The sequence below is a fragment of the Puma concolor genome, chromosome D1, assembly GCF_028749965.1.
Source record: "Puma concolor isolate L17-30 chromosome D1, mPumCon1.1.hap2, whole genome shotgun sequence".
Classification (NCBI taxonomy): Eukaryota; Metazoa; Chordata; class Mammalia; order Carnivora; family Felidae; genus Puma; species Puma concolor.
The window spans coordinates 108,896,613-108,912,354 of record NC_141676.1 but is presented as its reverse complement, the minus strand read 5'-3'; positions in this window follow the sequence as shown (position 1 = coordinate 108,912,354).

The following is a 15,742-nucleotide window of genomic DNA, read 5'->3' as shown; positions in this document are numbered from 1 at the left end:
GCAGCTGTATATATAGTAACCAGCTCTCTGATGATGATGCGTGTATCATAATCAGCATTCCGACTTGGAGACAGTTCAAGAAATCATCTTTTCATTCGCCCAGAAACATTTATTGAGGGTCTCCTATGTGCTGAGCTTTGTTCTAGATATTAGAAATAAAACAGAAAGCAGAACGCGGTCCCTCCCGTGATGTATGTTTTAGCGAAGAGTGACAGACAATAGACACGAAATAGACACATACATGGTAAGTGTAATTTCAATAGTGACTAGTTCTATGGAGGAATTAAAGAAGAGAGGCTGACTAGGGAGTGGAGAGATGGACTAAGACAGCTAAGGTGGCCTGGAAGATACTTCTGGGTGGGGGAGGGAAAAGCCCACTAACCAGGGGAGAAATGCACTTGCAGAGGCACTGAGGTAGAAATGAAAGACAAATATGGTTCAGGCACTATTTGGAGGCATCTAGTCAGATAGGAGTGCCAAGAGGCTCTGTTTTTATAGGACTTCTCAGCCAGGAGACGTGTATTCACTTACTCTACGCATAGTTGAAATTAGCCGGAGGTGATGTGGTCCTGTTTCCATTTTTTAAAAGGTCACTTTTGATTTCTGTGCAGAAAGTGGACAGAAGCGGGTCAGGCAGAGACGGGGAGTTCAGAGAAGAGGCTAGGCAGTAACCAGGTAGAAGGTACGAGTGATTCTGTTGGCTACAGCGCTGGAGATAGGGCAAAGTGGTCAGACCGATACCACGTTTTGGCAGTGAGTCCGGGGGAACACCCTGATGGTTTGGATCTGAGGTGTAGAGGAGAGAAGAACCAACAAGGATTTCAGGATGGATTAGGATGGAGGGTTGTAATGCTTGCACCCCTCCATCGCATTTTACCAGTTTAGGAAGATTTCTGGAGGAACCAGCTGGCATGGGCAGTGATCAGGAGGTTAGACATCCAAATGGACACATGTTGTAAGCAGTTAGATATCTAGTCTGGAGATCAAAGGAAGGATCTAGACTAGGGATGTGGATGAGAGATTAATCAGTGTATTTATTAAATCTAAATCCCCCAAACTGATGACAGTGTAGATGAAAGAAGACGACCAAGGAAAATATCCTACAGTAATACAATATTTAGACTCAGAAACCTCCTACCATCCACACAGAAATAGCACATCACCTGCACAATAAATATTTGGTAAGTGAATAAATTTGTTATCATAGGGGTGGCTTAATTTGTTAGAAAAAAACATTTAATATGCCATGCCCGGGCCAACACATTTGATTTATCTATTAAAATATGCTAAATTTGGGGCGCCTGGGTGGCTCAGTCGGTTAAGCGTCCGACTTCAGCTCAGGTCATGATCTTGAGGTTTGTGGGTTCGAGCCCCGCGTCGGGCTCTGTGCTGACAGCTCAGAGCCTGGAGCCTGTTCCGGATTCTGTCTCCCTTTCTCTCTGCCCCTCCCCTGCTCACACTCTGTCTCTGTCTCTCTCAAAAGTAAATAAACATTAAAGAAATATGCTAAGTCTATCTTTCTTGTTTTATGCTAACAAATGTTGGGGATCAGAAAACTTTAAGCCTTCATTATATTATATTCTCTTAATTTTTTCACCCACTCTCAAATACTCTCTTTGTAACACTGGTGGTTTTCACTGTTCTCCTGGCTTGGGGCAGATGCAAATGTTAACTTGATTCTGTTTATTCTCCTTTCAAGTACAAGTATGTGGTAGAGGTTTTCCTTTATTTTCTCCGTCTATCTTGCATATCCAGGTGATCAAATCATTGTTGTGGAGAGGTTATACTCTTGGAGCTAAGACCTGAAATGGCTCAATTATGTCATGGTTTGAGTTTCTGCAGAAGCACATCCTGAACCAGGGATTTGAGTGCCAAAGGAACTCAAATTTTTACTCCGTTTACAGAGGAAATATGCCAAGGATTGGGAGTCGGGAAGTAAGGGAAGAGAATGGTGTTACTCCAGGTACATTAATGAGCAGGTGTCCACAGTGGACAACTGGGGGGTCAAATCCTGCTGGGGAGCCTGAGAGACTGTGTATAATGTGCTTTCAAAGGGTGTGGAAGGAATAGGAAACTTGGATATTTGACTCACCTTTCCTTGGGAAAGCAACTGACTGATATTCCAGCCTGCCTTGCATGGGCCCTATCACATCAGAGAGAAACAGAAAGCTGTCGGCACCCTTAAGAACTGTGAATGCCAAGGCAGTATGTGTGGGGCATTTGACCTCTGAGTCCCAGTATCTTAACAACAAAACACTTCTTCTCACTAGTATTGCATGTACCTCACAAGCTGGCATGTTAGTCTGTCTATTCAATGACACCTTCCCTCTAGGATGAGGCTGACTGAAAGTTGATGATCTTTGTGGCAGAAGGAAACAGAGCCCTGGAGGAGAAGACATAAATAATTAAATTCTCCTGCCTAGAAACAATACATGTCACTTCTGACCACTCATTGGCTGGAAATGGTCACAGGATCCCTCTCAAAAACAAGGGAGCCAAGGGTCGCCTGGGTGGCTCAGTCAGTTGAGCATTGAACTCTTGATTGCAGTTCAGCTAGGATCATGATCCCAGGGTCATTAGATCGAGCCCTGTGTTACCCTCCGCACTGAGCTTGGAGCCTGCTTGAGATTTTCTCTCTCTCTGTCTCCCTCTGTCCCTCTCCCTCGCATGTGTGCACTCTCTATCTAAAACACAAAATAAAGCAAACAAACAAAAAAACAAACAAGGGAGCCAGGAAATTTCTATATGCCTGGAAAAAAAAAAGTAGTAGATGTAAATAAGCAGCAGAATTTACTACAGTTTTCCCTTCTGGTCACCAGGTATTTGGTTAACTCTCCTTGTCACATGGCAAATATACTCACCCTCTCCCTAAGGAAAATTACCCAAGAGTTCCCTCCAGTCACAGAATTAGGAGATCCCTTCCTTTCCCATGCACCCAGTAGACAGTGGTGCAACAGAATTAGCACAAATGCAGTGAACACTCCCATTTGGGAATGGGAACAATGGAAATACAGAGGACACTGTAATCTGTGGTAGTTTTGAGATCCTACTGGGGAGACTGTGCAAGGGTTTCCATTGGGGAGGAGAAGCATTCCTTGCTTAAACTGCAGTTCTGCTCCCTTGTCTGTTTCCTGCATGAAATATATCTCTACATCCTGGGATATCGTCCATTTTCCATAATCCTTTTTGGTCAGATTTAAAGTGGAAGTTGGGGCTATGCCTTCCTTGAAGAATGAATAGATTTCTTAGCTGAGTCTTTTTTCCATAGAAAGTTGAGATACAACAGGTTAAGTCTTGAGCAAGCATAGTCTCTTTTACTCTAGACTAATGCAAAAAAAAAAAAAAAAAAAAAAACAAAAAAAACAAAACTGTTTCCCAAATCTAGATGTCTTATGAATATGTGATTTACACTGTTCCATGTGTCAATAATCCCACTCAAAATTCTTTTCAAGACGCATTTTCATGTCTGGCATATTTCTTTCCCTGTTTGCTTCATGCCTTTGTCTCTATTTAGTTGCAAGTGTTGGGAGCATATGAGGCTCACACTGTTAGTCCTTTTTTCCCCTTGAAATCATTTTATCCAGTTAAAAGGATTTACTGGGGCTACCTTAATCCATTCAGAGGTTTTTTTAAACAGCCAGCATAATAGCCACATCCTTGATTTGATTCTTGGGGCAAATTTGAGTTTGAAATATTTGTTACTCAAAGCATTTTTCAATTTTATCTTTCATTATTTGAGGTTGGAAACAATTATCTCCGTTATACTTACAAGTTTCCAAAATTGCAGGGAACCCTCCCATCCCATTTTCTTCAATTCCTTCTTGAAATTTGACCAATTCTTTTTTCTTTTCTTTTTTTTAATGTTTATTTATTTTGAGAGAGAGAGAGAGAGAAGACAGAGCAGGATCAGGGGAGGGAGGGCAGAGAGAGAGGGAGACACACAATTCAAATCAGGCTCCAGGCTCTGAGCTGTCCGTACAGAGCCTTATGTGGGGCTGGAATCCATAAGCTGGGGGATCATGACCTGAGCCGAAGTTCGATGCTTAACCAACTGAGCCACCCAGGCACCCCTCTTTCCTCTTTTCTATTCTTTTTTTTTTTTTTTTTTTTTTTGATAGCTTACTGAACACAGCTACCAGCTACCAATACATACAAATAACATTGCTTTTTAACCTTTGGGAGGTCTTACACCTCCTGGGAGGTCTGGGAGGTCTGGAAGGTCTTACACAACAATTAAGTGCTCCAGTCCCAAATGAGCACGTGTCACTTCTGCTCCCAACTCCTTAACTACGAACAGTCGTTTGGTGCCATCCAGTCACCAAAGGGTCATGAAATTCAGATTTCCTTCTTCCTGGAAAGAGAAAATAACCTAATGTTTATTAAGTAAAGCAATAACTACCAGAGTCAATTACATGTTTTAAGCAGAATGAATTTGTTTAATATAATAAAGTTTGCTACTTACATGTTTGTAGGTTGCTAAAAAGGATTTTCTTAACTCAGATTTTAAACCGCATTTGTGTGTCTCAGTGTAATAAGGAAACTGAGGATAATATGCATTGAGAACAGCTTGAAAAATAATCACTTGACCCAAATTTTATTTCTTGGTCTGTGGCTGTTTCAATGATGATTTTGAAAGATGAAAATTGTACTGTTGGTATCGTGTAGTGTAGAGAGCAGTATTGCCTGTAATAAAGATTTTATATTTAAAAAAACGGGATAGAATCTGAGCAGAGGAGACACACACTGCTCTCTCCCGCCTCCTAGTGGATGGGAGGTAGAGAAGCAACTATCCTTTCCTGATTTGGGTCTGCTCCGCACGTGTTACCCAAGGCCGAGTTCTGCCAGCTCCTAACTGCTTGGGAATATAGCGCCTGGAGACTATTCAAGTTTCACAGATACGAAATGTTAGCGCTTGAGCGAGAGCGTGATATCTTGCAGCCTAATTTCTAATTTTTTTAAAGGTAAGAAACCTTTGTTAATGGCAGACGTGAATAATTTATACTGCAATAATTACCACTTATTGAATATTTGTGATGTGTCAGAAGCTGTTTGGAGCATTTTGTTTTTTTCATTGAATCCCCCAACCAAACCTATGAAGATGTATTGTTGTTATTGCTCACCACGTTGTATATGTTAAAAATCTTAGAGTGAGGGAGGTCCACTGACTTGTCTGAATCAGCACAGACAGCAAGTGCTAGGTCATGGCCTGGTTCCAATATCCTTAGTGTCGAACGTTGCGGGATACCTCCTCCTACGAACAGTATTTCATCTTTCATTATTAGATTTTCATTTTTAATACCATCTATTTCAATATAATAATATATTGTCAGAATTTGTTTCTCCCTCTTGATATTGAAAAGAAATATCTCTGAGTTAGGTGGTAAGCATAAAGAAATACCTTTGCTGAACTGATGCCAGTCAAGGCTGAATCCCCAAATCCCAAGATGTTTAATTATCGCGTCCAGATGCTGCGATGACAAGTTTTATTTACATGCCCCTCATTTGTTTCCATGCTTGGTTTGGCTCCTCTTTGCTCCGCAACTGTCCTTGGGGGCATTTCTGCTTAATGGAATAACAAGATCAATAAGCAAGGCTGTTTTATTAGCCTCAACAAATGGCAGAATTACTGGCCTGATGGCCACAATTTTGTAGATCTGTTACCAGGACTTTGATGTTCTGCACTTTATAATAGCCGTTTCTTGGGGAATACAGATGGAGAGATTTAAAGAGAGTCCTGATGAAATAATTTAAACCCTCGGATCCAACCACACTTGAGGTTAAATAATTCCATATTCTCTATCATTAAGTCTTTTTTTTCTCTCGTAAGATATTTCAAGTACAATTATAGGTAGTTATATCGTGTTGTTGCCTTAATTCATGTGGTCGAGGTCCATTAATTATACTTTCTATTCCGTATGAATAGTTTCTTCTGCCCCAAATGTGTATGAAGAAGAGGTGCTCTAACACAGGTTAGTTCTCAACTTTAGGTTATAAGGCCTCTGTTTGCATTAATTTATCAGTGGGGCAACTTCATCTCATACTGCACACAATGACATTGACTTCAAAACCACTTACACACAGCATTACACTTGAGATCATCTCTAACAAAACGTCTTCGTAACAAAGCACCTATATGAGTGTCCTGTGGATGAGGTGACCGATGACCACAAACGTAGTGGCTTAAAAAACCACACAGATTTATTCTCTTACTGTTTTCAGGGTCAGAACTCAGAAATCATTATCAGTGGGTGAAAGGCAAAGTGTCAGCAGGGCAGGGCTGTGCTCCCTGAGGGGGCTGTACGTGTGCACCTAGAGCTGTGTTCTTTACTGGGCTATGTTTCTCCTTCCTCAATCTTAAAGCCAGTGGCGTAGAGACTTCAGATCTCTGTGACGTCACCTTCTCCCCCTCTGGCAGTATTTTCCTCTGCCTACCTCTTCCAAGGATGCTTGTGATTATATTTAGGGCCCATCCAGATAATTCAGGATAATATCCCCATGTGAAGATCCTTAACTTAACATCTTTAAAATAATATTATTAAAATAATATTCACTCTTTTGCCAAAGAAGGCAAAAATCACAGGTTTCGGGTAGTAGGAAGTAAGTATCTTTCGGGCTCATCATTTAGCTTACCATAATGGCCCACAGAAACTGTTTCTGTATCTGTTGTAATGCCTAATTTGAGGACATTGTCTTTTAATATGTATTTCTATACACAAGGAATGCAACTTTGAGCTTCATATTGAAAAAGCATTTCTCTTAAATAGTAGGTAAGCTTTTCTATATTTTATATAAATTGTGATGACTCCATTTTTTTTTTTTGTTCTGAATTCCAAGAAGCTCATAGTCTAATTTGCTGCCTAGTGATGGAAGATACTAATTTTCTCGGCAACGTATTTACCTCTTCTTCCTTTGTGGTTTTGATTTTCAAATTTTAGTATTTCGTTAATCCATAAATTGTGTGTGTGTGTGTGTGTGTGTGTGTGTGTGTGTGTGTGCATAAACCATTTCATTCTTTTTAAAAAAGATACCAGGTAATGTGCTTGAGCTGGAAGTTACTTATAGGCTAGAAAAAAAAAAAAGGTAGATGTGCAAACAAGCCAAAATAAACTGTGTTAAATAGCAACATAAACCATGTTTTCATAGTGAGAAGTAAGGATTCCTGGGAGAGGTGATATTTGAATTGGGTTTTTCAGGTAAAAAAAAAAATTGAATATGAAAGGGAAGGCAGGGACATAATGAATTCAGAATTGGAGGAAGCATTAATTCATTATTTAATAAAGAATCTCTGAGTGCTGTTCTGGGCACTGAGGATACCCAAATGAGCAAGAGAGATAAAGCCCTATTCTTACAGTATTTCTACTCAGGAAAAAGGAGGTAGGCAATAAACTTAAGCAAATAAATGTATAGTCAAGTTAACATAATAGAAAGTATGATGAAAAAATTGTCACATTTCAGGAACATAGACATGGTTATACAGCTGGAGTAGTAGTTCTTAAGCAGGGGTGATTTTTGTCCCCTAAAGGGCAGGTAGTAACACACAGAGACACTCCTGATTGTCACAGCGGGAGGGGTGCTATTGATGTCTAGTGGTTAGAGATCTGGGATGCTGTGAAACATCCTACAGGGCCCAGGACAGACTCCCAGACAGAGAATTGTCTGGCCCACACGTCAGTAGTGCTGAGGTTGAGGAACTCTGGGCTAGAGGATGAACGTGAACCTGCTCGGAATCAAAGTCACTGAGGTCAGCAGAGGCCTACTCCTAAGAGCCTGTTAGCGTTGGTAACCATTTGGATTTCATTCTATGTGTAATGAACAGCTTTTGGAAAGGTTCAGTCAAGGAAGCCAAATGACCTGATTTGCTATTTATTTATTTATTTTTGTTTGTTTGCTTGTTTTGAGAGAGAGAGCAAGAAAATGGGGGAGGGGCAGACAGAGAGAGAGGGAATCCAAAGGATGCTCCACATTGTCAGTGCGGAGCCAGACACGGGGCTTGAACCCATGAACCGTGAGATCATGACCTGAGCCAAAACCAAGAGTTGGATGCTTAACTGACTGAGACACATAGGAGCCCTATTTCTTATTTTTTTAAATGTTTGTTTATTTTGAGAGAGAGAGAGACACAAGCATGGGGAGGGGGAGAGAGAGAGGGAAAGAGAATCCAGAGCAGGCTCCGTGCTGTCAACACAGAACCCAAAGGTGGGGCTCGATCCCACGACCCTGGGATCACAACCTGGGCCGAATTCAAGAGTCGGACACTTAACCAATGGAGCCACTGAGGGGCCCCTGATTTTCATTTTCAATAATCACTTTAGTTGCTGGGCACAGAATGAACTGTAGTTGATACCTCAGGGATCAGGAGGAACAGTAAGAAGGCTGTTAAAATAGTCCATGTGACCGGGGTGCCTGGGTGACTCAGTCAGTTAAGCATCCGACTTCAGCTCAGGTCACGATCTCACCATTCATGAGTTCGAGCCCCACATCGGGCTCTGTGCTGACAGCTCAGAGCCTGGAGCCTGTTTCAGATTCTGTGTCTCCGCCTCTCTCTGACCCTCCCCCATTTGTGCTCTGTCTCTCTCTGTCTCAAAAATAAGTAAAAACGATAAAAAAATAAAAATAGTAATCCATGTGACCTACTCATAATGGGCATGATGCTTTTAAAATATGTCTTCACATTCTTGGATACTCCTCCCTTTAAGAGATAGTGTTTCGTTGAGTATGGACCCTACTTAGTGACTTCGGCTTACTGAACAGAATGTGATGGAAGCGACAGTGTGACTTCTGAGGTTAGGCCATAAAAGACATTGTGTCTCCCTCCTTGCGTATCTGGGGGACGCCAGATGAGGTGTCATAAGAACACAGAAGCCCTGGGGGAAACGCCATGTTGTGAGGAACTGAGACTTCTGGCTAGTGCCAAACAAGGGGCTGAGGCTTCTGCTAACAGCCACGTCAGTTAGCCCTCGTGGAAGCAGGTGCGGTGGCCCCAGGTGCTGCTGCGGACAAAAGGATAATGGAACGGGAATTAGAGGAAGGCATTGTAAATACCGGTGACAACAATGTGACCAAGTACCGAAAGGGAGAATGTAATAGTCATGAGTGGCTCTTTGTTAATTTGATGTGCTTATGTACATATTCACCAAATGTTCTCTTTCTTCTTCTCCCATTTCACTACCATCTAATATACTGTGTATTAACAATGAGCTTTACACCCAAGATTTAAGTAACAGGAATGTGAATAGCTGGAAGAATGAACATCACCCAAAGACAGAAACGGGACTTTGCCTCCTTTTTGAGGAGAAGAAGTTATGTTTTCGTTTTTAGTTGGGAGACCTGTCTCAAGTGAGAGGGAAGCATGTCATTGTTCCCTTCACGGGGAAAGTTCTGTTTTAAAGGGGTGTATACAGGTGCCCAGGTGACGAGGTGTGTACTATGATGGCCTTGTAATGTGTCACCTAGCCTAGGTTGACCTGAGTTTCCCGTGGTTCTCCCCTCTGTATGTTTTTGGATAAAGTGAGCCCCCAGAGGCATGTTTTTAGTATGAGACCCAGAGGGCAGAAGAAACATTCCAGCCATTTTGGTTTTTACACTCAGTAGTTCGACGCAGTAGGTTTGCAGCTTGCTTACCTCGTTGCTTATTTGCTGGGTCACCCTGTTAGTGACAAGGTGTGGGGCACCAACCATGCCTGCAAATGCTTGACTTTCCCCCTGGATTTTTCTTCACCTGTTCTGACCTGTGGGCCAGGTGTCTATGTAGCTCTGTAATAAAGGGCACCAGATTCTCCTGCAAAACAACCACATTATCAGGGTTGGAGGCAGTGGCAACAGACATGAGGTCCACGTCACCTTTGTGGGTTCTTTCCTGCTCGCCCATTTTATGTCTCTATTCCTTTCCTGCCTACTGCCTAACCTGTAGACTTCCAGCTCTTGCCAACAGACGGAAAGACGACAGCTCTTAAGAGACTGTTTAACCAGCTACCCTAATTGAGTAAGCTCAAATGCCTGTAATAGGTCACACATAGATGCCTACATGCACACTAACACCCTAGTGGATTGTCTCCGATTGAATCCTGATGGTGGTATTAATGGAGAGCTGGTAAGAATTAGCTGGATTTGCAATACAGTTTGAAGGTACAACCAGTGGTACTTAACTGAGGGTTTTGATCTCGGGAATGAAAGAAAGAGATTAACCATGGATGACACTTAGGTTCTTGATCTCAACCACTAGGTGAGATTAGGAACACAGCAGGAAGGAGGGGGATAAATCAACAGTTCTGCTTTAGATACTTGAAATTCAAGATGCTGATTAGACATCCAAATGAAAGTATCAGGCAGGTAAATGGATATAAAAATGCATCTCAGGAAAAAAAAAGTCCACGTTGGAGGTAAAGAATTGGGAATCATAAGTCTGTACATGAAATTTACCACAGTGGATGTGAATTGGTTTCCCTGGGGAGACAGCATGGTTAGAAGAGAGGAGAGAGGTAAGGAGAGAGCCCTCCAGCATTTGGAGGGAAATCAGACGTGGCACCAGCAAGGGGGAGTGGGAAAGGAATAGTAAGATAGAAGTAAAACACAGTGAGGGGGTCATAAAAGCCAGTAGCAGGGAGTGTTTCAACAACATAAAAGCCAGTAGCAGGGAGTGTTTAGTTTTAACTAAAGTTGCTGATGTTCCTGGAATAAAGGGAGGCCCCAAATTTCAGGCATTCTGTAAAAGACCACAGTTCTTCGTCTCCACATTTGGAGTCGAGAGTGGCTCTAGGACTGCGCATATTCCTTACTTACCCTTCCTTGTCACAATACTCAGGGCTGCCTCTGTGATCTCGTCATGCCGATTATCGCTTTGATAAACACTAACCTCTAGAAGCCCAGAACTCTGGCCATTCTTCCCTCCATCCCCTGAAATCTCATCTCCTGTGGCTCAGGACTTCCCTGTCATCCCCATCAGCGTCCACCGTGAGCTCTTCACTCAGGGACCCCTGAAGCAATCCCACCATGCCCTCCAGGGTTTATAGCCCATCCCCAGCAAAATTACCAATTTCCTCAACATCCTCTCTCCATATTCTTTTCTTGCTCACCTGAAACCTGGATGGCTGTTGCCTGGGACTTCTGCTTCCTCTGCAGCCCTCTCCAGTGTAGCATGTCGTCTCCACAATCCACATACCGCACGGGGTGAAGGTGAGTTGAGTGTCCTCTCACTTTGCCACTTCCAAGCTGGAATCTTCACCAGTGAATGGCGTATCATCAGACTCTCCCAGTCATTACCTCCCCCCAAACACGCCATTCCGTCCTTCCATTTTAGCTTCTCAATTACGGGCTCTTTTCAATACTATTATCATACTTCCTGGAGATGTCAATGTCTGTGAAGATAATCCTCCCAAGATCCTGGAATGTTAGTTACTGGGGCACCTCACCTCCAATAATCTTGCACCCTCTGTATCTAGGTCACCCACTCCCATGATTCTATCTTGTCATTACCAGTAAATTCAATCCCTCTGTTGACTCAATTTCAAGTGCCTGCTAGTTCGAGTTCCCCCACTAAAATATCTCACATCCAGGTGTCTTTTAATTTCCGGGACCTATAATCCATTGGTGTCACTGTGCCTAACCCTTTCATGATCTTGCTGGCCTGCTTACTCAGTTTAAATTCCGTGGTTCATCGTTATAAACTGTCCTCCGCATGTATCCTCAAATCTCGGGCACCTCTCTGTGTCGATCATACTTGCAGAGCAAAATCCCCGCCTTGGTTAAATCCAGTCTCTCACCTGTTTTGTGTCTGTACCCCAGCAGCTGCACATGGCTGGGGGAACGCATAAGCATGTTTGTTATAGACGGGATGTTTGTGTCCCCCCAAGTTCGTATGCTGAAACCTAATTTCATAACTAGTAACATCAGATAAACCCTTAGTGTGGATCTTGAACGTCTTGGATCTCCCTAGTTCTTTCATTCCTCTGCCCTTCCTGATGGCAGCCGCATGCTACGTGCTTAAGCGTCTATTGTCCTCGCTCTTCTGATCGCCACTCTCCTCAGCCTCAGCGGATGGCCTTGCTTCTCTTTCACTGAGAACATAGAAGCAAAGGGGAAAGAATTCCAAAGGTGCTCATCGTCCCCACTAACTACATACTTGCATTTGTGCCCACTTATGGCTTGTTACTATGGATGAACTTCTACTTGAACACTAGTCTTGTTCCCCCTCACTGATTCCAGGACATACTCATGGTAATTCCCTCTTTTTTTTTTTTTTCTTTTTTTTTTGTGAATTGTCTGTTTTACTGTCTCTAGTTGATCATAATCTCGGTTTATGAATGACTTTTATTTCTCCTATTTGAAATAAAGCCTTGTTAGACCCAAATCTCTCTTCCAGTTGCCTCCCCCCATTGTTCTGTTCCCCTTTGCAGCAAACATTTCCAAATATTTGTCTGTGTATGCCAGCTCTCATTCCTCCTCTCCCGTTCTCTCTTGAATCCCCCCCAGTTGGGCTTTGACCTCTTGATTCTCCAATGGATCCTCCTCATGTCAAAGTTTGATACCATGTCCACCGGTTAATTCCGAGTCCACGTCTTACTGGATCTCCTGCTTCCTTTTACACAGTCATCTTCTTTGCCAGTTTCACTATGATATGTCGTGCAGAAGATCGATTCAAGTTACGTCTGAAGGGAGTTCTCTGTGCCTCTTGGATTTCAATGCCTTTTTCCTTCCCCAGATCCGGGAAGTTCTCAGCTATGATTTCTTCAAGTACACCTTCAGCACCTTTCCCTCTCTCTTCCTCCTCTGGAATACCAATTATGCGTAGATTATTTCTCTTTAGTGCATCACTTAGTTCTCTAATTTTCCCCTCATACTCCTGGATTTTTTTATCTCTCTTTTTCTCAGCTTCTTCTTTTTCCATAATTTTATCTTCTAGTTCACCTATTCTCTCCTCTGCCTCTTCAATCCGAGCTGTGGTCATCTCCATTTTATTTTGCAGCTCATTGATAGCATTTTTTGGCTCCTCCTGGCTGTTCCTTAGTCCCTTGATCTCTGTAGCAAGAGATTCTCTGCTGTCCTTTATACTGTTTTCAAACCCAGCGATGGATTTTATGACTATTATTCTAAATTCACTTTCTGTTATATTGTTTAAATTGTTTTTTGATGAGTTCGTTAGCTGTTGTTATTTCCTGGACGTTTTTTTGAGGGGAATTCTTCCGTTTCGTCATTTTGGATAGTCCCTGGAATGGTGCGGGACTGCGGGGCACTTCCCCTGTGCTGTCTTGAATCTACACGGTCGTCTTCTTACACACCGTTCTTTCTTGGCCTCTAGAACTCCACACTCTGGTTTTGGCCTACCTGGCTGGCTGCACCTTCTTGAGTTCTTTTGCTTGTTTTGTCTTTTTTTTTTTTTTAATAGTTTGTTTATTTTTATTTTGAGAGAGAGCGAGCGAGCGCACTAGCGGGGGAGGGGCAGAGAGAAGGAGAGACAGAATCCCGAGCAGGCTTTGTACTATCAGCACAGAGCCCGATGCAGGGCTCTGCCTCACACACCATGAGATCATGACCTGAGCTAAGTTCAGGAGTGTGACGCTTAACCAGCTGAGCCACACAGGCGCCCCTTGCTTGTTTTGTCTTGTTTTCTTATTGTCGCTGCCTCTTTCTCACCGTCCTGACTTCCAAACTTGGGAATGCCGCCAGACTCCGACTTTGCATAGTTTCGTCCTCTGGTGATTCCCAATTTCTTTCCCTACATACAGCCCTAACACAGCTGTGCTTCCCACAGCCTTCTCCCCTCACTCAGTGACAGTTCCAAACATTCATTTGTTCAAGCACAAAGCCTAGGGGTCCTCCTTTCAGTGCATTCCTCAGGATTTGACAATTACTGTTTCTTCTGCTTATTAGGTTTAGACTCCAAGCAATTGCATAGGTGGCTTCCTCACCACCTCAGGCCTTGATTCAAAAGTTGCTTTCCGTGGGAGGAATTTCTCTGACTGCCCTACTAGAAATTACAGCCTTCTTCTCCCGCACCCCCTCCCCACCCCCCCGCAACCATCTTGCACCCTTATCACCCTTTCCTGCTTTTTTTTTTTTCCATAGCATTTATGATCTGACGTTTCCTATTTTTTACCTGTTGGTTTCTGGTCTGTCTCCCTTCACCAGCACATAAACTCCACAAGAACAAGTACCTCTGTTTTGTTCTTATATCCCTGCTGTGTAGTTGCTGCCTGGCATACGGTAAGGTGCTCAAAAAATATTCATTGAATGAATGAATATGCCTCAACAGACTCTAATTCCTTATGTATATTTGGATCTCAATGAACGGCTGTTGAATTCATCTTTGTTCAAGATGGAAAAAAGATTATTGAGTACAGACCTAGATGTTGCAAATGAGAGAACTAACATCTTAAGAAACAAGTGATTTTTAATTGCACAAAGAGTGGAGGGTCATAACTAAAAGTCACATCTCTTGTAAGTACATGCAACATTTGCATTTGACCAGAATAAAAGCAGACATTGATACACTTCAGATAGTTCGGAGCAGTGAGGGCCAGGACAGATATGTTTATGTTAGTTATTTGTTCTATAAATATTTATTTAATACCCCTTCGTGCCTTGCTCTGTTCTTGGGTCTGTGATATAATGTTGAGCAAGATAGAAAAGATCCCTGCCCTCGAGGGGCTGTCAAAGGAGACAATTAAACAAGCAATCGTAATAAAACGTGATAGGCCACAGATAGGGAACCGAAGGATACTTGGCCAGCAGAGATACCTGACCTGGGAAGAAAGAGGCTTCCCAGATGAAATTACTGTTAAGTTGTGACCTAAGGCTAAGCAGGAGAAATCGATCCTAGCTCCTTCCCAAGCAAAGCTGGGAAGTTTGTGACTAGAATTTTACTTAGGATCTTAGAATGCAGGGTGTTAGACAATCTAATTGGATTCCCACTAGCTTCTGTATCTTATCCTCTGGATGTTTATTCCCATCATTGTCATCTCCACAATCAGCATTATCATCTCAGCCATTGTCTTAGTTTCTGGTGTAGAAAAAACTTGCACCTTATTTGAATAAGGTGGCTTTTTTTTTGGGGGGGGGTAAGCTAAATACACAGTGTCATGAGAATTTCAGCAATGTTTGGATCCCATGAATGAACCTTGAGGATGAATGTTTTCCAAATAGCCCCCTTAGTGAATTATGTAAAAATTTGGACTTGCTTGATAACCTGCTCATCTCAAAGTACCCAATATACTGGGATCTTTTTTCTTTTCCTTCTCCTATCTGCCTCAGCAGTACTTTAAATTGCTTATTAGAGCAGTTAGGCATTTAGAATATTAATGAGGACTAACATACTCCTCTACTAAATCACAATGATCTGTTAATATTCAGGATTCCTGTGTCATCTTTATTTTGGAGTCTGGGCCACTAGTCAAGGCAACACAGAGTCAAGGTGATTTTCAGATCATCTTAACAGGATAACTAATGTAAAAGGATGAGAATTTCTATCCTGGCCTGCTTTCCATTTCAAAGTTGATGAGGACACTGTTCTGCGGCAGTAAGGGCAGAAAATTTATGAGGGTATGCAGGCAGATTATGGTGCGACCTAGCTGCTGAATTTTTCATCTGTACCATAAACAAAGAAGGATGAGAAACATTTGCTCTGCATTTCAAAGATCTGTACATGAAAAGAGGCTGTGGAATGGGAAGCCAGCACAATTAAATTTCAGTCTTTAAAATGTCACTGCGTTTTAGACATTTCTGTATATGACTTCTCGCTCTTAATTTT